The following is a 26,101-nucleotide window of genomic DNA, read 5'->3' as shown; positions in this document are numbered from 1 at the left end:
AAACAAATAACTGAAACAAATAAGAGAATAAAAGAAAGACTATATCTGTTCCAGACGTGGTGGGGAGAAAGTCCTGTGGGTTTTTTGTTGAGTACCAGTTTGTTTAGGTCCCTGATGGAGTTATGAAATTTAAAATACCATTCCTCCTCCCCCCCCACCTCTACTATGGTGTTGTTAGATTCATCTGCTGCCAATAAGATTGAGAAATTGTGAACATAGCAAACCTTGGAATCTATCTATGATGGTCAGAAGGCTCTGGATGAAATGCTTAAGTATAGCCTTTAGTAGGCTTAGACATAGTGGCCTTTCTCTATTTAGGTTATTGGTTATAGCTTGTAAGATTTGAAACCCTCTCTATAGTTCCCTCCTATAATCTTTTCTCAACCACCTTGGTATGACAACAGATCATAAAACACACACACACAACACACACACACATGCATGCAGTTTGGCTTATTTTACTAGGTCATATGGTGTTGCTTTGAAACTGCTCTAACTATAATATATATATATATGTGTGTGTGTGGATATATATATATATATATATATATATATATATATATATATATATATTATATATATACATATATATATATAACAACACACACACGTATTTGTGTTCTATCTCTCTATATCTGTGTGAGCGCGCGCGCGTTTATATATAATATATATATATATATATATAAAAAACAATGTACACACACAGAGTATGGTTTTGAATAAATGTAGTGCACGTGGCTGGCAGTGGTGGTGTTCATGGCTGCTGTGGTGGCGGTGGCGGTGATGGTGAAATGATGGTATTAAGGCTTGTAAGGGAGTTTGTAATGACAGTGGTGGTGGTAGTGGTGGTGTATTGTTTGTCTTGAAAATACCTGACCTCCGGGTGGTGAATGTGGGGGGTTTGTAATTTAGTGCTGAACTGTCAAAAAGACAACTGAACTACTTTCTCAATGGCTTCACCCTCCCTGCTTTCTCTCTGTTTGTGTGTAGCTCTGGCTTTTGTAGTACATTGTTAGGGGTGGATACACAGTGGAAATGTACACTACTTGAATAGCTTGTGGGTATATTGATAGGTGGGTACAAGTGTTGGTGGCCGGTTGGGTGGTTGGTCTGAGAGAGTAATAGAGCGACAGTGTAGCCAGATAGGTAGATTGACTGGATAAATAGGTAGCTATTCAGACGCGCGCGCGCACACACACACACACACACACACACACACACACACACACACATATGTGTGCGTGCACACACATGCACATACACTGTTGACTGATAGGTAGACAGACTGGATAAATTGGAAGATACTGTGACAGGCTGATGTGTATAGGTACAGGTATGACTGTGGTTAGAAGTTTCCGTCCCAACCACATGGTTCCAGGTTCAGTCCCACTCCATGGCACTCTGGGCATGTGTCTTCTGCTGTACTAACCATGAGCTGATCATGCCTTGTGAGTGCATTGATCGTTCGCTTTCCATGCTATGGGTTGGACGATTTTGACTGAGGACTGGCGAACCAGATGGCTGCACCAGGCTCCAATCTTGATCTGGCAGAATTTCTACAGCTGGATGCCCTTCCTAACGCCAACCACTCTGAGAGTGTAGTGGGTGCTTTTTACGTACCACTGGCATGGGGGCCAGTCAGGCGGTACTGGCAATGACCTCGCTCGAATCTTTTTTTTAGTAGATGGAGAATGAAAGAAACCTATGGTATATGTGTGTGTGTGTGTCTTTATGTCTGCGTTTGTCTCCTACCACCGTTTGACAACCTGTGTCGGTGTGTTTACATTCTTGTAACTTAGCAGTTTGGCAAAAAATACCAATAGAATAAATACCAGGCTTAGAAAAGATGTACTGGGGTTGATTCATTTGATTAAAAGATTCCTCAAGGCTGTGCCCCAGCATGGCCACAGCCAATTGACTGAAACAGAGAAAAATAAAAATATATATTCATTTCTTTATTGCCCAGTGCATAACTGGTACTTATTTAATTGACCCCGAAAGGATGAAAGGCAAAGTTGACCTCGGCAGAATTTGAACTCAGAACGTGACGGCAGATGAAATACCTAGTTCTTTACAGCCCACAAGGAGCTAGACACAGAGAGGACAAACAAGGACAGACAAACAGATTAAGTCGGTTATATTGACCCCAGTGCATAACTGGTACTTAATTTATCGACCCTGAAAGGATAAGTTGACCTCAGCAGAATTTGAACTCAAAACGTAGTGGCAGACGAAATACTGCTAAGCATTTCACCCGGCGTGCTAACGCTTCTGCCAGCTCGCCACCTGAAGAAGAATATATATTGTTAATACTATTGTGTGGCTTGTATTCTACATACTAATCTATGCCACAGTTTGGTGCCCTGTGTTGTACTGCACTGGGTCCAAAAGTGAAGTGAGACTCACTGCTGGGCCTGAACCTTGGTCATGCGTCATGCTTCACTGTACATAGGCTCTACATAGTTATCCTCCAACTGGATGAGTTCTTTTGGCAGCAAACATTTACCCCATCAGAAGGGAGAAACACGGCACCTAGGATTCTTCCTCGACAACATACCTGTGCCTTACAGGTGATGGCACCTTGAACTGTACTGTTTTGAGTGACATGACTGCAGCTTTGCTAGGGTACGACCTTTACACTTGGTGGCATTTACCATGTTTATCATAGTCATCATTTAATGTCCATTGTCCATGCTGGCATGGGTTGGGTGGTTTGATCAGGGCTGGTAAGCTGGAAGGCTGCACCAGTCTGATTTGGCATTGTTTTCTAAAGCTGGATGCCCTTTCTAACACCAAACACTCTGAGTGTAATGTATACTTTTATGTGCCACTGGCACAGGTGCCATTTGCATGACACTGGTATATGCCATGGTTGCAATTTTGCTTGGCTTGATGGGTCTTCTTCTCAACACAACATAATGTCAAAGGTGTAAAGGCTGTTTGCCAACATAACATGGCAGTCTTAGTTTAGGACGAATGTTTCTGTAATTTAGCCCCAGGGGACATCGTCTCCAGCTGGCTATACAACACGATCTGTGTCCTTATATTTTCGAACAAGGGAATCTAGCACCCCCATTCAGCTCAAAACAATATCTGTGTATCGCGATTTCCAGGTTATTTTCCCTTCATGTTTTGTTGGCAAACAACCTTTACTCCAAAGTACTGTTGCTGAATATCTCTCGTTGTGAGATTTGAAAATAGTAATTTTCTAATGTCAAAGGTCTTGGTCATTGCCTCTGTAAGGCCCAACACTCAAAAGAAACTTGGCCGCTTTGCCTCCAGGAAGCCCAACACTCGAAAGGAACTCAGCTGCTTTGCTTCCTTTATCTCAGTTGTTTTAGGTGCCTATGTAGTTGGAAGTGGATAGACACTCTCCCTATTTTCTCATCAACATCTGGAGATGTGATGACTGGAGAGAGAGAGAGAGCTGCTCCAGCTGTGCCTGGCTGGTATGCCTATTCAGCTGTGTGGAGTCGAGCTGGATGAAATAAAGTGCTTGCTACCTTATATCAGAATTGAACCCACAGCCTTGCAGTCATGAGCTCAACACTCTAACCACTAAGCTGTCTAAATTGATACAAATACCCCCCCTCCCGAGCATACAGAGAAAGCTGCATAGACAAATAGGTAAATAGCTGCATAGTTAGAGAAAAGGTAGGTTGTCAGAAAAACCAGGTAAACTCATGGATATTTAGATATTGATAGGTTGTCATGATAGGTGGGTACATAGGTAGATAGATAGATCGCTTACCCACCATACAGGTAAACAGGTATGTAGGTGGGTTGATTAGTTTGGCTGATGTGTAGGCAGGTAGTTGTGTAGGTATGTAGCCAGGTAGACAGATAGGTTAGTAGACAGGCAGTCTTTCAGCAAGTATGTCCGTAGTAGGTTGGAAGATTGGTAGGTAGGTAGGTAGGTAGGTAGATCGTCATATTGGCTGGTAGTCATACAGATAGATAAAATTGGTTGCTAGGTTGGCAGGTAGATGAACCGACAGATTTTGTTAGGTGGGCAAAGATGACTTTAATAGTGTTTACCTACCTCCACACCTACCTACCCACTCACCTCCCTACCTTTAGTGGTTGCAACGATGGTATAACTGATATTGCAGGGATTACAGGGCGGGGGGGGGGGTATGTGGTAAGGTTACATGTTATAATGGGTTGTGGTGGTATTGGTATAGCTAGTGTTGTCTGTGTGGTAGTAGTGATGGTGATGATGTCATTGAGTTGTGATAGTATTGGCGAAGCTTGCAGTGGTGCTGTTTGTCAGTGTGGTTTGGGCTGTAGTAGTGATTGTGGTGATGTCTTTGAAGTGTGGAGTTGTTTCTATGGTTTTTGTTGATGGCCTTAGTGGTTGGGGTGGTGATGGTCATGGTGGTATGGGTTTGTGTGGTGTGATGGTATTTACTGGGTGTAGGTTGTGGTGATGACGGTGGTGGTATGGTTACTTGCTGTTGTTGTTTAACCACAAGTCAGCTCTGATTGAGCAGGCCTATGATCAAAGACCTTCCAGTTCTGACCATCCAGCCTTTTTACTGGCGGGGGTGGGGGACAGAGAAAACCAGGACCACATGTTTTTTGCTTTAAGAGTGTGATTTGAGAGAGACTTGGCTGCCATTTTTAGCATTTCAAGTGACCATATAGATGCTTCCTCATTGGTTAATAATGATGGTGGTGTGACCAAAGTATGTGGGTGGGTGATGTCTTTAGAGAAGTCCATTGTAAGGGTATGAGGAGGTGGGTGCAGTTCCACCCCCAACTACTGTTATTTGCTATAACTCTGTCTGTCTGTCTCTCTCTCCTAACTATATATATATTGCCTTACCTCTTACAGGGGTATTGTATCATATCAAAGCGATTGGGGTTTGGAGAAGCACTTGGCTGCCAGGTACACCACTGTGTCTGTATGGCTCAGTACATGTGTGTGTGTGTGTGTGTGTGTGTGTGTGTGAGTGAATGATTTTGTATAGGCAGACATGTATGTGTGTGTGTGTGTGTGTGTGTGTGTATTTGTAAAGAGAGGGAAAGAGAGCTTGTGTTTGTGTGTGGCAGAGGGTGGGGGTATTTTGATGCCTAGCGATAAAGATTGAGTGAAGTGTGGCCATGCTGGAGCAATGCCTTCAAGGATCTTAGTCTGTCATTTAGAACCCAGGGGGTTTATTTCAGCCTTGTACTTATTTTATTGATCTCGCTATCAAACTGCTAAGTTACTGGACCTAAAGTGTAAGCAATAACATTGTGTTTTGCTTTAGCTTGTTGTTAATATAAACACACACACACACACACACACACACACAACACACACACACACACACACACACATACACACACACACACACACACACACACACACTCACAAACAACATGGTAGCTTCTGCATAGTTTCTCTCAGATTCTGTTCACAAGGTGTTACTCAAGGTGAAGCCATTGCTGAAGATATTTACCCACAGAGCTGTGCAGTGAGATTGAACCGGGAATCGCATGGTTGTGAAGTTGACTTCCTCATGATGGAGACAACGACACTTACGTTCACGTGTGTGCATGTGTGTGAACCCTTTTTGCACATCTTGTATGTGAAGAAATCTACTGTTTTGTATGTATGTATGTATGTGTTGCTGTTCGGAAGAGTATCTGTATGCGAGTGTGTGTAAACGAGAAGAGAAAGGGGGAGAGTAACAGTATATTTCAAAAAGAAAAATGTGTGTGTGTGTGTGGTGTGTGTGAGTGAATGATTTTGTATAGGCAGACATGTATGTGTGTGTGTGTGTGTGTGTGTGTGTGTGTGTGTATTTGTAAAGAGAGGGAAAGAGAGCTTGTGTTTGTGTGTGGCAGAGGGGGGGGTATTTGATGCCTAGCGATAAAGATTGAGTGAAGTGTGGCCATGCTGGAGCAATGCCTTCAAGATCTTAGTCTGTCATTTAGAACCCAGGGGGTTTATTTCAGCCTTGTACTTATTTTATTGATCTCGCTATCAAACTGCTAAGTTACTGGACCTAAAGTGTAAGCAATAACATTGTGTTTTGCTTTAGCTTGTTGTTAATATAAACACACACACACACACACACACACACACACACACACACCACACACACACACACTCACAAACAACATGGTAGCTTCTGCATAGTTTCTCTCAGATTCTGTTCACAAGGTGTTACTCAAGGTGAAAGCCATTGCTGAAGATATTTACCCACAGAGCTGTGCAGTGAGATTGAACCGGGAATCGCATGGTTGTGAAGTTGACTTCCTCATGATGGAGACCAACGACACTTACGTTCACGTGTGTGCATGTGTGTGAACCCTTTTTGCACATCTTGTATGTGAAGAAATCTACTGTTTTGTATGTATGTATGTATGTGTTGCTGTTCGGAAGAGTATCTGTATGCGAGTGTGTGTAAACGAGAAGAGAAAGGGGGAGAGTAACAGTATATTTCAAAAGAAAAATGTGTGTGTGTGTGTGGTGTGTGTGTGTATATATATATATGTACATGTGTATGTGTATATATATGTACATGTGTATGTGTATATATATGTACATGTGTATGTGTATATATATGTACATGTGCATATATGTGTATATATGTTTATATATGTATATACCCATGTTAGCATGGAAGGCTGACATTAACCGATGATGTGTGCGTATGTATGTATGTATGTATGTATGTATGTATACATATTTGTCTTTGTATGTGTATGTGCTATCCCAAGTGTGTGTATATATCTGTGTGTCCTAAATATTTCCCTAAATCTTCTCTTATACTGGAAGATCCTGTTTTCAAGCAGTTTTCTGGTCAGACAGTGAACTGGGTCATGTGAGGTAGAGCCGGAGTTGGGGGGGGGGGGTAGTGTGTGTGTGTGAGAGAGAGAGAGAGAGAGAGAGAGAGAAAGTATTTGTATGATTATATACAAATATTTATATGTATGTTGCTGTTTAGCCCTAGGTCAACCCTGATTAAGTAGACTTAGGATCAGAGACATTCTTGCCTTGGCCATCCTGCCTTTTTGTATATATTCAGCACTGAATTAATTTTTTTGTTTTATTTATAAACGACATTATGATGTGATCTGATGGAGATTTGACTGTTGTTTCTAGCATGTCAGTCAACAGGTTCAGATTGTCTACAAAGAAGTTGTAAGGTGTGTGTGTGTGTGTGTGTGTGTGTATGTATGTATGTATGTATGTATGTATGTATGTATGTATCTCTTTTCACAAATTTATTTGAAATATTTCTGTAAAGAAAGAGCAGGTTCCTAACAAACTAACAAAAAAAACTTCATTGCTGGAATTTAAGCCAAAACAGGAAAGAGTTTTGTGTTGAACTTCAAAAAACAAAAGTCTCAAATATTTTCACTGTTCCACTTATAGAGTTTGCAGAGCACAAAATGGATGGTCTTTTGTTTGTGTGAAAAGCCAAGGATTTTCAGGTTCTTGTATCTCAATGTCATTGTCCAGTTTAGCATCATCTGGCCAACTACTGGTTACCTTTATTGGAATTCACTTTGTTAGAAGTATTGAAGGACAGTTTCATCTCCTTCATCATTTTATCTTGGGTGCTCTGTAAAGGAGCATGTGTGCCACCCTTCCCCCTCAGAATAAGCTGTTTAGAGAGAGGAGAGGGAATGAATATCTGCTTACAGGTGACTCTCTTTTACCTTTTACTTGCTTCAGTTATTGGATGCTGGCCATGCTGGGGCACCATCTTGAAGGGTTTTGTCAAACAAAATGACCCCCCAGCACTTTTGTTAAAATTAAGTCATGATGCTTATTCTGTTGTTATCCTTTGGTGATCCACTAATTTACAAGGACATAAACAAACCAACACTAAGAAGGCACAGGCATGGCTGTGTGGTAAGAAGCTTGTTTGCCAACCATATGGTTCCAGGTCCAGTCCTGCCTTGTGACATATTATGCATGTGTCTTCTACGTTAGCCTCAGGCTAACCAAAGCCTGCTGAATGGATTTGGCAGATAGACCCCCCCCCCCAAAAAAAAAACAGGTGTGTGTGTCTGTGTCTGTCTGTCTGTCTGTTTAGATAGATAGATAGATAGACAGATATGCATGCTTAAGTATGTGTGTGTGTTACTGTCTCCTTGCTTTGATACCATGCAATAGTTGTAAACAAGAGTCACTGTCATGTAAGCAGTGTCCTTTGTTTGCAATCATCCATGAAAACATGTTTGGTCTGGGGAAATATTACCTTGCTTGGAAACAGATTAGGGTTGGTGACAGGGAGGGCATCCAGTCATACAAAATCTGCTCCAACGAATTCTGTGTGACTCATGCAATGGGCTTCCACACAATTTCTATCAACCAAATTCCCTCACAAAGTATTGGTTGGCCCAGGGCTATAATAGAAGATACTTGCCCAAGATGCCATGCAGTGAATTGAACCTGAGACCATATAATTGTAAAGTGACCTTCTTAACCAGACAGCCAGTCAATGATTATGTATGCAAACGTAAATTGATTATCTGGGAACAGCAGAATCCTAACTGATTGTCAATGAAATGTTCACATCATACTGTACACTTTGACCTCTAGAGCTCCATATGGGTGTTTTTAAAAAAAAAATTTTTTATCTCAAACTATGTCAGTCTTGTTGGGAGTGTGCGTGAGAGAGAAAAAGAGAGAGAGAGAGAGAGAATATTTCTTTATGCACCATAAGGTTGAGAAAAAGAGGGGACAAAACAAACGTTGGGGTCAGGGTATCGAATGAGACTAGAATAAACAATTGAAATATATACAATTAAATGAGAATGAGTGAATAGCAAAAAATGAAGCGGAGGACGTGGTTGACTCCACAAACCACATACTCACACTGAAGACTTTGCTTTCTCCTTTTTCACATTCTTGATTAAACAGGTTCTTTCACACGCAACATACTTGCTATAGACTTCCATCTTTTACGATACACACTTTGCGACAGGCATTTCTTCTCCAGCCTTATTTTCCGTTTCATGTGGAAAATGAAAAAAGTCGATTAGCTCGAGACGAGGGAAAGAGAGAAGGAGCAAGTATGAGGGTGAGAGGGGGAGCTAAAGCAGCTTTTCCACAAACAACTATTTTCCAGCAACACGCTTAAGTTTATAACTGCACATGTACACTGTACACGTAGATATACACTAGTGTGGATGGCTTGGTTGGGGGCAGTGTGGCCCTGGTGATATACATATAATTACTACAGTGTCATCAGGTTTTGAAAAAGTCATCGAAAGTGTGACACTGTTTTCATTGATATGCATATTGGACAACTCACTGTAACTCACACACACACACAAAACTATGCCCACGGCTTATAGAATTAGGTTTTCTGTAATTTGGGGGTTTTCTTCATAAACTGAATTTTGGGAATATAAGTAGTTGGCAACCTCACTGTTCACTTTGTAAAGTGGTTGGCGGTAGGAAGTTGTAATTAGAAACAAAAAACAAAAAAAAAACTGAAGGCACCCCCCCGCAAGAAACTTGCTGGGAATGGGACCAAAACATAATGAAACGAGACAAGACTGTTAGTGGACAGACAAGGGACAAAACAATGAACAGAATAAAGGCTTAGGGCCAGATAGAGACAACAATTAATAATAATAATAATAATAATAATACATATACAACAAAAGAAAGCTGTGGGGCTGCAAAACAGATAAAAGTGGTTAACACAAAGGAGAAATGAAAGATTAGATCTGACTGGCCTGGTGCAGCCTTCAGGCTCCCCAGACTCCAGTTGAACCGTCCACCCATGCTAGCATGGAAAGCGGACGTTAAATGAGGATGATGATGATGATGATATAAATCATCATTGCCCCTTCTCTTCTTCAAATTGAGTGTCAACTGCAGGGGTATCCTCTTTGTACCCACTTCACAATATCTAAAAATCTTCTAACACCAGTAATGCATTGTGACCATAGTCCAGCTAGGCAGCAGCAATCTCCTGGAACGTGACTTCTCTATCCACATGAACCACTTTGTCCACACAATGGTGATTCATGTCCTTAGTCCCAGTCGATGGTCTCTCATTACATGGTTTCTTCTTAATATAGGCTTTTTTTCTCTTTTATTCTCTTTTACTTGTTTCAGTCATTTGACTGCAGCCATGTTGGAGCACCGCCTTTAATTGAGCAACTCGACCCCGGGACTTATTCTTTTGTAAGCCCAGTACTTATTCTATCAGTCTCTTTTGCCGAACCGCTAAGTAACGGGGACATAAACACACCAGCATCGGTTGTCAAGCAATGCTAGGGGACAAACACAGACACACAAACACACACACACATACATATATATATATATATATACATATATACGACAGGCTTCTTTCAGTTTCCGTCTACCAAATCCACTTACAAGGCTTTGGTGGGCCCGAGGCTATAGTAGAAGACACTTGCCCAAGGTGCCACGCAGTGGGACTGAACCCGGAAGCATGTGATTAGTAAACAAGCTACTTACCACACAGCCACTCCTGCGCCTTTTATATATGTATATATATATATATATATATATATATGCAAAGCTTCTTTTGAGTTCTATTCACCAAACCCACCCACAGATCTTTGGTTGGCAACTATTCATATCTTTATATATACTTCCTTATCTACTCATGTCTATGTTTGTTTGTATGTGTGTGTGTGTGTGTGTGTTGATGTGTCCACACACACACACCCTTCAACTGTTCACATTTCTTTACACATTCCATTCACTGTATACACACACCTCTTTGGCCACTCACATGTCTTTCAACTTCCAACTGTCACTCACAGTCATTTCTCCACCTGAACAACAAAGAGTAGATGTCACTACATTCACATTGTACCATCTTTTTTCCTTTTGCATATTTTAAAGTTTAACTATTGGTAGTGTCCTAGTTTTTCTTGTTGCTTTTAATAAATGCTTCTCTCTCACTGGGATAGGCCATATCAATAATACATGTTAGATGTTCTTTGAAGTTTAACATAGATGGCATCCCAGTAGATGTATAATCATGATTACAGTATTTGAAATTTCAACTATTTTTAATTTATACTCTAGCACGGGTTTCTCTGCACCCTCTGTATTCTAGGGCAGACTGTCCATATTTGATATTATTCTTCTCATACTTCAAAATAGACCCCTCATGTATTTTATATTGTCTCTTCTATACTTCAGTGTGGTTTGTTACATACCAATGTACCCTTCTTAATCTCATGTTGGGCCCTTATACTTCTGTGTGGTCGCCCTTATTTTCATAATTGGCCCCATTTATACTCCTTTGACCATAACCCCTCTTATTACAACAGTGTGGTCTCTCCCAAACTCTAAATATGACCACCTGGGGGTAATTTTTTTGGTGAGACAAAAGTGTGTTTTAGATGGCATCATATTTGGTAATCATTCCTCTACATCAGTTGATTACCAAGGCATTTAACATAGTCATTCCTCTCTCTATGTATATGAGGTCTGATCAATAAGTATCCGGACTGTTGTGATAGTAACGAAGCTAAAGCACTCAGTGTGAAACCACTTGGCACAGGTTGACCTTGACCTCTGCAGTGCACGTGCACTCAGTTTTAATGTTCTAGCTCACTTCTGCTGTTTAAAGCAATGCTTGGAATGAAGGTGTGTAGCGTGTGATTATTTCATTGACCATGACAGAGAAAGTTGTCATGGCAATAATTGCTCAGAGGCCTACGCAAAGCTGCAGAAAGTGTTTGGAGAAGAGTATATGAGGGGGCACACAAGTGTATGAGTGGTTTAGACGTTTCTAAGATGGCCGAAGAAATGTCAGTAGTGATGAACGTTTGGGGAGACCCGCAACCAGCAGAACTGAGAAAAAAACATTGCAGATGTGTATGCAGCTGTGAGAGGAAATCATCAAATCACCATCCGTGAGTTACCAGAGGAGGTGCAGATTAGCTAGGGTTCAGTTCAGTCCATTATCACTGAAGATTTTGGTATGAGACATGTGTCTGCCAAGTTTATGCCAAAACTGCTTTCAGCTGACCAAAAAAAGAACTCAGGTTTCCATTGCACAAGATCTCTTTGATTCTGTCGAGAAGGATGAAAAATTTTTGGAAACTTTGCATAGGCCTTTGAGCAGGTATCACCAAGCTTTTAGTAAAATTTGATGCAGAGTCTCTGCTCAACTTTCTCTGTCATGGTCAATGCATCAATCAACACACTACACACCTTCCTTCCAAGCATTGTTGTAAATAGTGGAAGTGAGCTAGGATGTTAAAACTTAGTGCACATGCACAGCAGAGTTCAAAGTCAATCTGTACCAAGCAGCTTCACTCTGCATGATTTAGCTTCATTACTATGGTAACAGTCCGGATACTTATTGATCAGACTACGTATATTGCTATGCCATTTGACACAATCATTCCTCTAGCTTATATTTGACATCCAGACAGCAGATAATGAACAGCTTCATCTTTTCTCCTTACATAACTTACATTGGTTTGTTGATCATGTTTTTCCTCTCAATTTCTTCTACACCCTTCTTTCATTTGTGAATAATTACGTTTCAGGAAATATAATCTATTGAAAATAGAAATCTGTCTTCACTTTGTGTCTGTCATCATCATCATCATCATCATCATCATTTTGTTTGTTTTGATTTTTTCGTCTTTGTTGCTGTACACATTCACTAGCTTTCTTACAAAGGGGTCTAATGCTCTTAGCTTAGACTTTTTTGGGGACAGCCAGATCGAACCATCTCAAGTGTAACTGTCCGAAATGGTTGTGACTTTTGGTACTTGTCTGATGAAAGAAAGCCAAGAATGACCCATCTTTTTTTGCTTGTCATTCTAATTGTGGTTTCTCTTGTCTGCATTTGTATCGTCTATCTGTCTGAACGTGTTAATGTTTTAATGCCCTCTATTGTGTTTTTGTTCCATAAATTCAATGACTGGCATCCGTGCTAGTGGAATACTAAGAGCACCATCCGAGCATGATCGTTGCCAGAGCGGCTAAATGGCTTCCGTGCCGGTGGCACATGAAAAGCACCATTCGAGCATGATCATTACAAGAGTTGCTTTACTGGCACTTGTACCGGTGGCACGTCAAAAAACATTTGAGCGAAGTCGTTGCCAGTGCCGCTGGACTGGCTCCTGTGCAGGTGGCACGTAAAAAAAACACCATTTGAGCATGGCCGTTGCTAGTACCACCTGACTGGCCCCCATGCCAGTGGTACGTAAAAAGCACCCACTACACTCTCAGAGTGGTTGGCGTTAGGAAGGGCATCCAGCTGTAGAAACTCTGCCAAATCAAGATTGGAGCCTAGTGCAGCCATCTAGTTCAGTCCTCAGTCAAATCGTCCAACCTATGCTAGCATGGAAAGCGGACGTTAAACAACAATGATGATGATGATTTTTAATCTAAATTGCATATGAAATATGAGAGACATTTGTATAAAATCTTGTATAAATATATAAACTGAATTTATACTTCATGAGATGTGAAATGCATAACAAAAACCTTTAAAAATTTGCCCAATACAATAAATCTTTTGTAAGGTGAAAGCTAAGAGAGCTATGTCACTCTTTTCTTTTCTAATTCGTTTGATGACAATAACATGTACAACAGCAATAATGATAGCTACAATAACAATAAAGGTAATAAACAGGAGAGCATAGAGTTATTTGTAGGTGGGCATGAAAGGAGTGGCGTGACAGAAAAGTCACTGTAGTGCATGGGTTGGACAAAATAATGGAAACACCTTAAAATTTCAAACAAATTTATTTTAATATGGGGTAGGACTGCCTTTGGCTGTAATTACAGCTGGAATTCTACAAGGTATAGACTTGTACAAAGTTTGAATTGTTTCCAAAGGAATTTTTGTCCATTCTTCAGCTAAAATAGTCTCCAGTTCTTGTAGTGATGATGGTGGAGGATATCGACTCCTTACTTATTTTTCTAAAATGCACCATAAATGTTAAATAATATTGAGAAATGGGGACTGTGGTGGCCAGATAAGATGTTTAACTTCACTAGAATGTTCCTCGTGCCATTCAGTAACTGTGTGAATTGGTGCATTATCATCCTGAAAGATTGCAGTTCCGCAACCATAGGATGAATTTGATCAGATAAAATGCTTTAATAGTCTTGACTATTAATTCTGCCATGAAGGGAAACCATTGGGCTGGCAGATTTCCAAGATAAAGTCCCTAAGATCATCACAAATCCTCCTCCATGTTTAACAGTTGGAGGAAGGTAGTCTGGGTCAGATGCTTCTTTTGGCTGTCTCCACACGTATACTCAGCTCGTGGTCAGAAATAAGGTAAATGATGACTCGTTCGAGAAAATAACATTCTTCCACTGCTCTAGGGACCAATTCTGTAGATTTCTACTCCACTCTAAATGCTTTGCAACGTTTGTTTTTGAAAGTAGTGTTTTCTGATTGCAACCCTCCTGTGAAACCCAGCTTTGTGCAGCTCCCAGCGAACAGTTTTTGTGGAAACTGGGTTCTCTAGGTTGTCATTAAGCTCTGCAGTAATTTTGGGAGCTGTACTTTTGTGATCCTTTCTAATAATTTGTCCCTATCTGAAAGTTTTGGTTTTCTTCCGGAGTTTTGTTTCAACTAGGAGGTTTTTCTCTCTTTCTCAAAGGCTGTCATTATTTTCGAGACAGTACTTCTTGATACACCAAACATTTTGGCTGTTTTTGTTACGCTAGCGCTTGCCAGACAAGCACCAACAATTTGACCTTGAAAGTCTGATAGATCTGTCATTTTAATGAATCTTAGTTACCTTTTTCTGATGATATCTGAAAAGAAACAGCAATTTTAGCAGAACATATTAAGCAACACTAATAATAAATCAAACAATATAGAAACAAACAAGCTTTTGACAGTTTTATAAATATTTCAAAATTATGATGCTAGGTGTTTCCATTATTTTATCCGACCCATGTCTGTCCTGATTGAGCAAAGATATTTCAACCATAAGTGTTCCAAGTGTTTTTAGATATTGTGTATCTCTTCTCTTTCTTTCATGAGCCCTAAGACCTATAAAGCTTAGCCTGGATTCTATAGTGTTGGTGACACTCCTGGATGGAGCTGGTCCCTTGCAGGATTGTATATCTTAGACTACATTATTTAACAAGTCCTTCCTTGTTGTTGTTCAGTACCAGGTTTACCCTTATCCAACAGACCTATGATCAAAGGCTGTCCTGTCTTATTTCGAAATAAGGCTACATTAGAAGACCCTTGCCCAAGGTGCCACCCAGTGGGAATGAACCCAGAACCATGTGGTTGGTAAGCAAGCTACTTACCACACAGCCACTCCTGCCTGTGCTTTGTTTATTAAGACACAGCTGGGTGTTAGTATGCCAAATCTTTAGTTGCCACTTTCAGCAGTTTGACCAACCTCATAGAGGCACTCTTACTGATTTGCCTATTTTCAGATTGGTTGGGCACTTGGCACACATGTGTGAGCCCCACCTTTTTCTCATGTATTATCACCACCCTCCCCTCGTGTGTGTTTGTTTCTTGTGTCTGGTGCGAGTAATGCTTGAATTAACCGAGAACTATTGTTTGTAAATTGCACAGTCATCTGCTTTCATTCGAAACTTGTTTAAGAAGTTTCAATGTGTTGCAGTGTGCATGTGTGTGTGCGTGTCTATAAAAAAATCATTTAATGTGAAGCTTCGGTGCTGGTATGGGTGGGTTGATTTGACAGGATCTAACAAGTCAGGACACTGTGTCATGCTCCAACGTCTGCTTTGGCCTGGTTTCTATGACTTGATGCCCTTCGTAACATCAACCACTTTACAGTGTGTGCTGGGTTGCGTTTTTCTTAGCTTCAACAATAGTGCGGCATCACCTGTTAACTTGTATGTATATACTTAATGTGTGTACATACATATGCATATATGTGGGTATATATTTGTGTGTGTGTGTATGTGTGTGTATATATGTGCATGTATATGTGTGTGTGTATACACACACACACACACATATATATATATATATATATATATATAAATAAATAAAACATATGCATATATACATACATATATGTACGTACCTACCTCTACATGTATATATACACGCATATATGGGTACAGGACACCAAAAAAACGTCGAACACAATGAGAAACGAAAACATAAACATAAAACCAAGGAAATGGACATTTTGTTAAACAACGAAAAAATAGAGTACAGGACAAATAACACCAGGAAAATTCCCCTTCTTCAGTCGCCTTTGTTTCATCTACTCCATGTATCGAAGGTCATGTGTGTGTGTGTGTGTGTGTGTGAGTGACTGTGTGGTAAGTAGCTTGCTTACTAACCATGTGGTTCCTGGTTCAGTCCCACTGCGTGGTACTTTGGGCAAGTGTTTTCTTCTATAGCTTAGGGCTGACCAAAGCCTTGTGAGTGGATTTGGTAGATGGAAGCTGAAAGAAGCCCGTCGTATATATTGTGTGTGTGTGTTTACACACACCTACAATATAAAAACTGTTTTAAAAAATCTTTTATGGGCAAAAGCGAGGGTGCAACTGGACCTATTCATTTTAACTTTGTTGAAATTTTATCAAACACATTACTCTTCTTCTGACATTGTGTGTGTTTGTGTGTGTATATATGAAAGAAAAGAAAGAGAATTTCACGTTTCGAGCAGAGCTTGCTACTATTATTTAGGGCTTTATATGTTTGAATGTATGTGTGTGTGTGTGTATATATATATATATATATATATATATATATATAGATATGCAGGTGGCACGTAAAAAGCACCCACTACACTCACGGAGTGGTTGGCGTTAGGAAGGGCATCCAGCTGTAGAAACATTGCCAGAAAAGACTGGAGCCTGGTGCAGCCTTCTGGCTTCCCAGATCCCTGGTCAAACCGTCCAACCCATGCTAGCATGGAGAATGGACGTTAAACGATGATGATGATGATATATATATATAGGGAGAGAGAGAGGAGCTAAACTTCTGGAATATTCTGTTATATTGTCATAGTTCCGTTAATGTTTTGTTATTGTAATTTCATAATTAACCTTTTTTTTTTCTAGTGATAAAGTAGAATTGATAATCTTTGTGTCATATTTCAGAAGTCAATATTTGAATGAAAATTTGCAGTTACTCACAGCCTTAATTGTAATTAAGTTAATAACATATTAAGACAGGTATCTAGGTAGGTAGTGTATAAGGTAGATAGCTAGTGAGTGTGACAGAAAAATGGTTAAGTAGTGTGTGAGTGAAAGAGTGACTAGGTAGGAGAGAGACGAACTGAGGGAGTTCAACTTACTACTTGACCTTATATCCACTCATTTACCTTTTCTCCTTCTCTATTACATAATTACTTTTTCTCTTAATTACTCTTATTTCTACCAGTCAGCTCAATTCCATCTATATCACTATGTAAACCAATCCCCATCCCTCCCTCCCTCTCCCTCTCTCTCTGATGTGGTATGTTTGTTAATTTATTCTAAAATTTTTTTAAAAATCGAGTAAATTTTGGTAGGTACTAGGTTAGTATTGAAATACCATTGCTCTGTTTGAGATATAAAGTACACCTTTTTAAAAAAAAATAAAAAATAAGAGAAAAGAAACTTCAATTCAACTTCTCACTGAAAAAAAACCCAAGTGGTTACTGCAGAAAAAAGTGACTAGTTTCAAGGCTTCTTAGACCTTCATCAGAGAAAAATGTCCAAAGAAAGATTGTCTTATTTATAGTGTATTCAAGCTTTGTACAGTATGTAATTGTGCTGTAGCCATTCTACATAGTTTCCCTAGTGAGCTTCAAATCATGTTTATTGACAATTACTTACTATGTTGCATTTCAGATAATGGTAAAGAAAATAAAAAAAAATATAAAAAACAACAACTACTGTGTCGTACTGTGTGAATTAACTTCTTTGTTATATCTAACCACCAGCCACACCTATTTAGAATTACTTGAAACTTATTGCATTTAAACATGCAGAAACTGATTTTATTTGTTGTTGTTCTTCTTGTCACTGTTGCTGTTGGATGTCTTTGATTTGTTCATTTTTTTAGTTTTCAGGGTTTTCCCTTCATTTGAGTGCTGACCTTTTTTTTTTATGTGGGTTTCTTTCTTGACTCTTTCTGGCTTATAGTAGCCAAAAATAATTCTATTGTGTATGAATGTATGTGTCTTCTATTTTTTAATCATTATAAATCTTCCACTGAGGCGGGAGCCAGTTTCCAACAAAGATACAAGGCTCCATCTTTGAGATATAATTAATACAGACAAATTCTCATTTGGAACTTGAGGAAAGTCTTGCATATCTTTACTGTTCCACTCACAGATTGCACTTCTAATGTACAAATTAGCCGGTCGATTTCTCTTTCTGAAAATCCCAGTTTACCCACATTCTCCTTTAAGCATTTACTAACAAAACCTAATGCTCCAATTGTTATTGGTATGAATATGAATTCATAGTCTGGATATAGAAGTTGAAGGTTTCGAAGCAGTTATCCATAGATATATTCCATTTCATTGATTTTCAAAGAGATATTTATATCTGCAGGGCAGCTAACCTCTATGATGGTACATACCTTTGCCCCTCTGTCCCAACCAACAATATCTGGCCTGTTATGCTTACATTTGACAGAAGATGTATGTATGCATGCATCCATGAATGAGATTGTTATCATTTATTGGAAACATCTGTTTTCAATGCTGGCATGGGTTGGATGGCTTGAAAGAAGTTAGCAACCAGAGGACTGTACCAACCTCCTGTCTGTTTTGGCATGGCATTTATGGCTGGATGCCTTTCCTAATGCTAACCACTTTACAGATTGGACTGGGTGCTTTTCACATGGCACCAGCACTAGTGAAGTCTATTTTGCTATGGTTTTTATCATTGGATGCCCTTCTCAAATCTTATTTCTCTCCTTGTATATATATATATATATATATATACTTTATTTAAAGCAGCAGAAAATTCAACAAAACCTGTTACTCTGAGTTTCCCGTTGTCGGCAACGGGAAACTCAGAGTAACAGGTTTTGTTGAATTTTCTGCTGCTTTAAATAAAGCATATTACTCTACCACTGGTATTTGAGTACTCTTTTTTCCACCTTATAGGTAGGTAGATAGATAGGTAGATAGATAAATGTTGTAGCATCCACTTTCCCATGATTGCATAGATAGGATAGAATTTGTCGAGGCAAATTTTCTGTGGCTGGTCAATAACCCTTCATATAAATAAAATGTCTCTGTGTAGTCTTTTGAATAACTATGACTGAGAATAGAACCTGGACTGCACATGTAGCTTGCCAGGAGCTATTATTCGTATTCTCTGTTGGTTATTACAACAACAACAACAACAACAACAATTATAATAATTGTTTCTAAATTAGGCACAAGGCCAGGAATTTTGAAGGGTTTATTCAATTAAATTGACCCTGGTACACACACACACAAACACACACCTAATTTCTGCTGCCCCATTGTAGAACTTGTGCCCTCAAGACTTTTTGGGGCCATCACAGGTGATTTACCATATTGCCTCCCACTGCTTTCCAATGTTTTACTGCTGGAGTAATTGAGCTTAAATCTATTTATAATGAGGCGGGCTTGAACCGTTTTGAGAATTAGCTGTCACAACAAGCCCCGACACAGTGCTGTGACATGGACAGAACATGAACTGGTGACCGTTTGTTGGTTCATTGCTATTCTGTCTATTAAGTCAGCTATAGTCTTGACCTACTAAATACCTATTTTTTTATTACCCACAAGGGGCTAAACATAGAGGGGACAAACAAGGACAGACATAGGTATTAAGTCGATTACATCGACTCCAGTGCGGAACTGGTACTTAATTTATCGATCCCGAAAGGATGAAAGGCAAAGTCAACCTCGGCGGAATTTGAACTCACAACGTAACGACAGACGAAATATCGCTAAGCATTTCATCCGGCGTGCTAACGTTTCTGCCAGCTCGCCGCCTTTTGACCTACTAAATACCACTCACAAGACTTGGGTTGAGCAGAAAATATCATGGAAGAGAATTGGCCAAAGTGTTGCACATTTGAATCAGACCTAGAATCACATAGATTGAAAGAGAGATGGTGTTGTTAGGCCGGTGTTGTATTGTTCTGTGGTGTGGTGTGTTGTGGCTGTGTCGGCCATCAAATTAAGAAAAAGTGTTGTTAAGACAGTGTTACAGTTGTGTTCTGTGTCATTGTAGATATCTCTGGACTGAGTAGGAGGTACACTGTCATTCAGGATGTTTCACTATAGTCTCCTGAGATGTTGTAGATGTATCTGGCTTGAGTGTGAGAAACATGGTTGTTAATATAATGGATGTTGTGTTACACACACATGCACACTTTCTTAACCCTCTCTCTTTCTTCCTGTCTCTCACTCAATCTAGTTTACACACACACACACACACACACACACACACACACACACACACACACACACACACACACACACACACACACACTCTCTCTCTCTCTCTCTCTCTCTCTCTCTCCTATCCACCCCTCTGTCTTATCCGTCTGTACATTCTCTCCCACCCTTGCATCTCTATGCCAGCCCCTTCCCCTCCCGGCCAACACTAGATGCTGCTGTAATAAAAGGATTAACCTCTTTCTCATGTTGTTGTTGTTCACCTTCAAGGTCTTCTGTATGCGTTTGTGTGTGTATGTAAAATTATGTATGGATGTCATATTTATGGACATGTGTATGTGTATACGCTCACATGTGTGTTTGTATAAATGCATATGTATTGAGTGTATGTATATGTGTTTGTGTGTGTATGTGTATAGTAGTAAAAAATATATTCTGTGTGATGCAACTTTATCTAATATAGAACTCAATATGTTGGGTAGAGTGGACAGATTTACCTATTATATCACAAGTTGACAGTCTACTCTGAGTTTAGCCCTTGGCTGTTCCTGACTACCATGAGTCATCAACTGAATTAAATACTTTATTTCTTTTATCAATTTAATGGCGGAAAATACGAACAATGGTGGATAAATAACGAGGTTGCAGCCATTGAAAAATATTGCCTGCACTTATCCATGCATTTAAAAAAAAAATTTTTTTACATGTATATTTGTTGGTATTATATGCAGTGCTCAAGAAAACCCATTTATCATGGTGGAAATGAAACACTAAAAGCATTAATGCCACACACCTGGGCCCCTCACCAAATTTGTCCTTCTCCAGCCCATTATCTCTCTATCACTCGCCCAGCCATTGCTCTTCTAACTATTGTTGTTATCAAATGAGAGCAGAATTACATATTTCATCATTATTTCCTGTGCTTCCAGATATCTCTCTCTGGTATCACTTCATTTGACAGCCATCCTTCAGTCTTAATATTGTCCCTCTCCATTCACATTTTCCATTGATCACCCTTCTCTGTGTTCCCAGTTACCCCTCCCTTTCCTGTGAACCACTTCCTGTTAACTCACACTTATGTACCTCTCACCTATCACTGTACAACACTCATTCCTGCCACTCATTCTTGCACCCTTCTTACCTACTATGAGGGGTGAAAGAAAAGGTGAGATGTACTTCTCACCTTTTCTTTCACCCTTCATCCATGTACATTATTATTATTATTATTATTAAGGTGGAGACCTGGCAGAATTGTTAGCATGCTGGTTGAAATGCTTGGCAGTATTTTGACTGTCTTTGTGTTCTGAGTTCAAATTTCCCTTTCATCCTCTCAAGATTGTTAAATTAAGTACCAGTTACGCACTGGGGTCGATGTAATTGATTAGTCCCCTCCTGCAAAATATCAGGCCTTGTGCTTTTAGTAGAAAGGATTATTATTTTTATCATTATTATAATAAAGGGTGGTAAGCTTGCAGAATTGTTAGCATGCTAGGTTAAATGCTTGTCGGCATTTTGTTCGTTTTCATGTTCTGGGTTCAAAGTTAACTTCACCCTTCATCCTTTTAGGGGTCAATAAAATAAATACCTGTTGAATCAGTTTACTCCCTTCTCCGAAATTACTGGCCTTGTGCCAAAATTTGAAGTTATCATCATCATCATCATTATTCCGCTACTCTTCCTCCTTTGTGTCCTATCCTCTCCCAGTCTCTCTTCCACCTCTTTTACCTCAACCTTTCCTCATTCCTTGCTTGTCACTCATTATATCATCCCCCACCTCTAGTCCTTCACTGACCCCCTCTCACTCTCCCCACATGCTCTTGCATCCTCTAAATCTGCTACTTTCCCTTCCTCATACGTCCTCACCCTCTACCTTGAGGATACACTCTAATACCTTCTCACCACCATCTTTATCTTGCTTTCCTGCTTCACCTCAATTACTCTCACCCCTTCTAATATAATAATGTAAGGTAGCCCTGTATCTCCCCCTCTATAGCAAGAACCCTATTCCTGTCCTTTCCTTCATACCTGGCTTAAGACCATCCCTCTTGACACACTCTCACTTGGTCAAGGAAGATCTTCAACCCTTTTGTATTTAAACTGGTCATATCTGGCCTCTCACGTCATTCTAAAAATAAACAATCACATCATTGAAATCTCAAAGCTACAAGATAATGCATGATTAATTCAAAACAAGGTGAATAAAAAAGCATTTCATTAGACAAAGTAATCTGAATGCTGAGGAGTTAATCCTGTGACCTCACTGGAGCTGGTACCATGGAAAAAAAGGACACTCAGTGCATGCTGTAAAGTGTTTGGCATTAGGAAGGGCATCCAGCTGTAAAAGCCATGCCAAAGCAGTCACTTGAGCGTGATGCATTCCTTTAGTTTGTAGGATCTTGTCAAAACCATTCTAAAAATGGGTGTGAATAATTAGGGTAAAACAGGTGAGAAAAAGAGAGAGAGAAATTGCCAACATGGAAGACAGGCATTAAATAATAGTCTTAATGTTGATATGCCATCATCATCACCATCATTTCATGTTCACTTTTCCATTCTGATATGCATGAGATGGAAATTATCGGGGGAAGATTTTCGATAACCTTTCTGTCGCTGACTCTTACTTATCTCCAAGGAAGGTAAGATTTTCCTTACACATGTTTCATGTGGAAGATTGGGAAAAACAAAACAGCACCACTTGTATAACAGTGACACTCATTTACAAGCATCATATCATAGTAAGACTATGATCCACTGAGGAGGGAGCTGGTTTCCAACAAAGATACAAGGCTCCATCTTTGGGATGTAGTTAGCACAGACAAATTCACATTTGGAACTTGAGAAAAGTCTTGCATATCTTTACTGTTCCACTCACAGATTGCACTTGTAATGTACGAATCAGTCGGTTGATTTCTCTTTCTGAAAATCTCAGTTTATTCAGATTCTCCTTTAAGCATTTACTAACAAAACCTAATGCCTCAATTATTATTGGTATGAATATGAATTCATAGTCTAGATATAGAAGCCTCTTTTTCTTTGATTTTCAAAGATATATTTATATCTGCAGGGCAGCTAACCTCTATGATGGTACATACCTTTGCCCCTCTGTCCCAACCAACAATATCTGGCCTGTTATGCTTACATTTGACAGAAGTTTTGATGGGAATATTCCAGCAGTATTCCTTGAGTTGGTGTTTATGAATGTATTCCATAATAGAGGGATTTTCTAAGTTTATTTCAGGACAGTCCTTTTAGCGGATGGCATTGTAAATTGTCTTAGCAACAACATCGTGCTGCATAGGGACGTAGTACCGTGACGACATTTTAGGACTGCTGCTAATCATGTGTGTATGTATGTATGTATGTATGTACGTACACACACACACACACACACAATGATATGGTGCATAGATATATAATGCGTGTTCATTGCACATGAATTGCATGGTGTGTGTGTGTGTAAATGTGTACCTCAGCTGTAAGTGTAGTCCTTGGCAATTATGTACCTGTGCATATTATGTAGGTCAATATTTAGCTGTGTCACACTAAGAAACAGAAGGGAAGAGCGTAGGTGGTGGTGGTGGCAGTGTTTCAGTGTGATGGCGGTGGTGGTGGTGGTTTTTAAGGGTGTATTGATGAGGTTGGTTGATGTGTAGGTGTGATTAGGTAGTGTTGGTGACTGTAAAATTGGTGGTGGTGGTCAATGGCCTACTTATTCATGAAATAAGTTTAATTGCTCTGCCCCAGCTCAATACACCCAATTGTGTGTGTGTATGGGTGTAAGGGTGTGTCTACGCAGAATTCAGTGTATGAAAGCTTGCAGGTAGGTTGGCATGCATGTGCGTGTGTGTGTGTGTATGCTTGCTCATTTATATATATATGCTTAGTTTTTGTATTTGGTTTGCAAGATTCTTTATGTGAATTTGTGTGTTGAAGCGCGTTTTGTTTTGTCGGGGGAAAGTCGTTCTGTTTTAATGCCTTATTAATGAAGGCACTCATCAGTTTGATTTCCACTGATTTACTTAATTATTCGTTTTTTTCTAAAATTTTCGTTACTTCTTGCAACCTCATTGATAGTTGTTGACTGTCCATTACCAGAGCTGCATTCTAAACAAAAAGAATGCAACTCCAATAACGGACACAGTCAACAACAATTGAAGAGGTTGCAAGAAGCAGCGCAAATTTTAGAAAAGAGAAAATGAGTGGAAATCGAACTGGTGAGTGTGTTAATAATAAAGCATTAAAACATAATGACCCTCTGCAGACACAACTCTATGTATGTATGTTTTTATGTATGCATGTAGTGGTTTGTATACGTGTAACTTCTACAGTTGTTTCTGCATTGAGGTGTGTCTGTGTATAGTGGTTGGCAGATGGGTATTTGTATAGAGGTGTGTGTTTCGTGGCTTTGTGGTTAGGGTACTTCACTCCTGACCATAAGGTCATGAGTTTAACTCCTGACAACATGTGTCCTTGAGCAAGACACTTTATTTGACATTGCTCCAGTCCACTCAGCTGACAGAAATGAGTTGCGCCTGTAATTCAAAGGGCCAGCCATTTCACACTCTGTGTCACCCTGAATCTCCCTGGGAACTAAGTTAAGGGTATGTCTATCTGTGGAGTGCTCAGCCGCTTGCACATAAATTCCACGAGCAGGCTGTGCTGTTGATTGGATGATCTGGAACACTTGTGGTTGTAACTGACAGTCTTAGTTTTTAGTGTCTATATCTGTATAGTGGGGTGTGTTAGTGTGTAGTGACTTGTGTATTTGTGTAGAAATACATTGTATGTGTGTTGTGGCTTACAGATGTTTGTGTGGTGTGGAATATAGAGGGGTACTTGTTGTAGGGGTACATGTTTAATATTGCTTATGAAGCTGTGTGTGTATGTAGCCTATCGAGGTACATTATTTACATTTGATGGATAGTTGTTCTCATCTTGTTTGTTAACACAATGTTTCGACTGATATACCCTCCAGCCTTCATCAGGTGTCTTGGGGTAATTTTGAACCTGGGTTCTCATTCCTAAGGTATTTTTTGATATTATTATTATTATTCAGGTCACTGCCTGGAATTGAACTCGGAATCTTGGGATTAGTAGCCCACACTCTTAACTATTACGCCATATGCCCGTGTTTTCATAAAGGTGTATGTGTAGTGGCTCATAGGTGTATGTGTAGAGAGGTATTTGGTTTTGGAAACATTCTCAGTGCTTTGTGACCAAACCACATGAAATATTTTGATTTAACCCTGTGACACTGTGGCAACTCTTGTCCGTCATCACCACTGGTCATCATCATTGTTTTGATTGCTACTGCTTCTACAGTTTTGCAAGAGAGAGAGGGGAGGAGAGAGAGAGAGAGAGAGAGAGAGAGAGAGAGAGAGAGAGAGAGAGAGAGAAGCCTATTAAAAATTATGGCCATATCTTCCTCAACTACCATTCTACCATTTTTATAGAGAAAGGATACATTAGATTATCTAGTCTTGATGCTCCTCCCCTACACACACTAGCTTGTGAAATAGGCAAGACAGTCATGGCTGGAATGGTTTTAATCATAGTTTGTCTGCTCATCGAAGTTGAATAAACCTGTGGTTAAACAACAGCAGCAACAACAACCCCACTGACATTTATCTCCTCTTCTCATCTCACTCTGGTGGTGGTGGTGGTGATGATGATGATGGCTATGGTGGTGATGGTGTCTGCTCTACTCTAGAAGTTGTTTAACAAATACCAAGCATCCAGAATATTAAGGAAATTACCTCCTCTTTTATTTATAAGAAGACAAAAATAGCGTTCC

The 26,101-nt window shown here is 39.7% G+C and overlaps 1 protein-coding gene across 2 annotated transcripts in view; it reads left to right on the top strand.

Moving 5' to 3' along the window:
* The window catches only part of LOC115212919 (mitogen-activated protein kinase kinase kinase 11-like), an 82,701-nt gene that overhangs the window by 35,970 nt on the left and 20,630 nt on the right, over positions 1-26,101 (top strand). The window lies entirely within an intron of this gene.

This window comes from Octopus sinensis, linkage group LG6, assembly GCF_006345805.1.
Source record: "Octopus sinensis linkage group LG6, ASM634580v1, whole genome shotgun sequence".
NCBI classification, from domain to species: Eukaryota; Metazoa; Mollusca; class Cephalopoda; order Octopoda; family Octopodidae; genus Octopus; species Octopus sinensis.
Note: the sequence above shows the minus strand (reverse complement) of the source record. Positions and strands in the feature narration are given on the sequence as shown.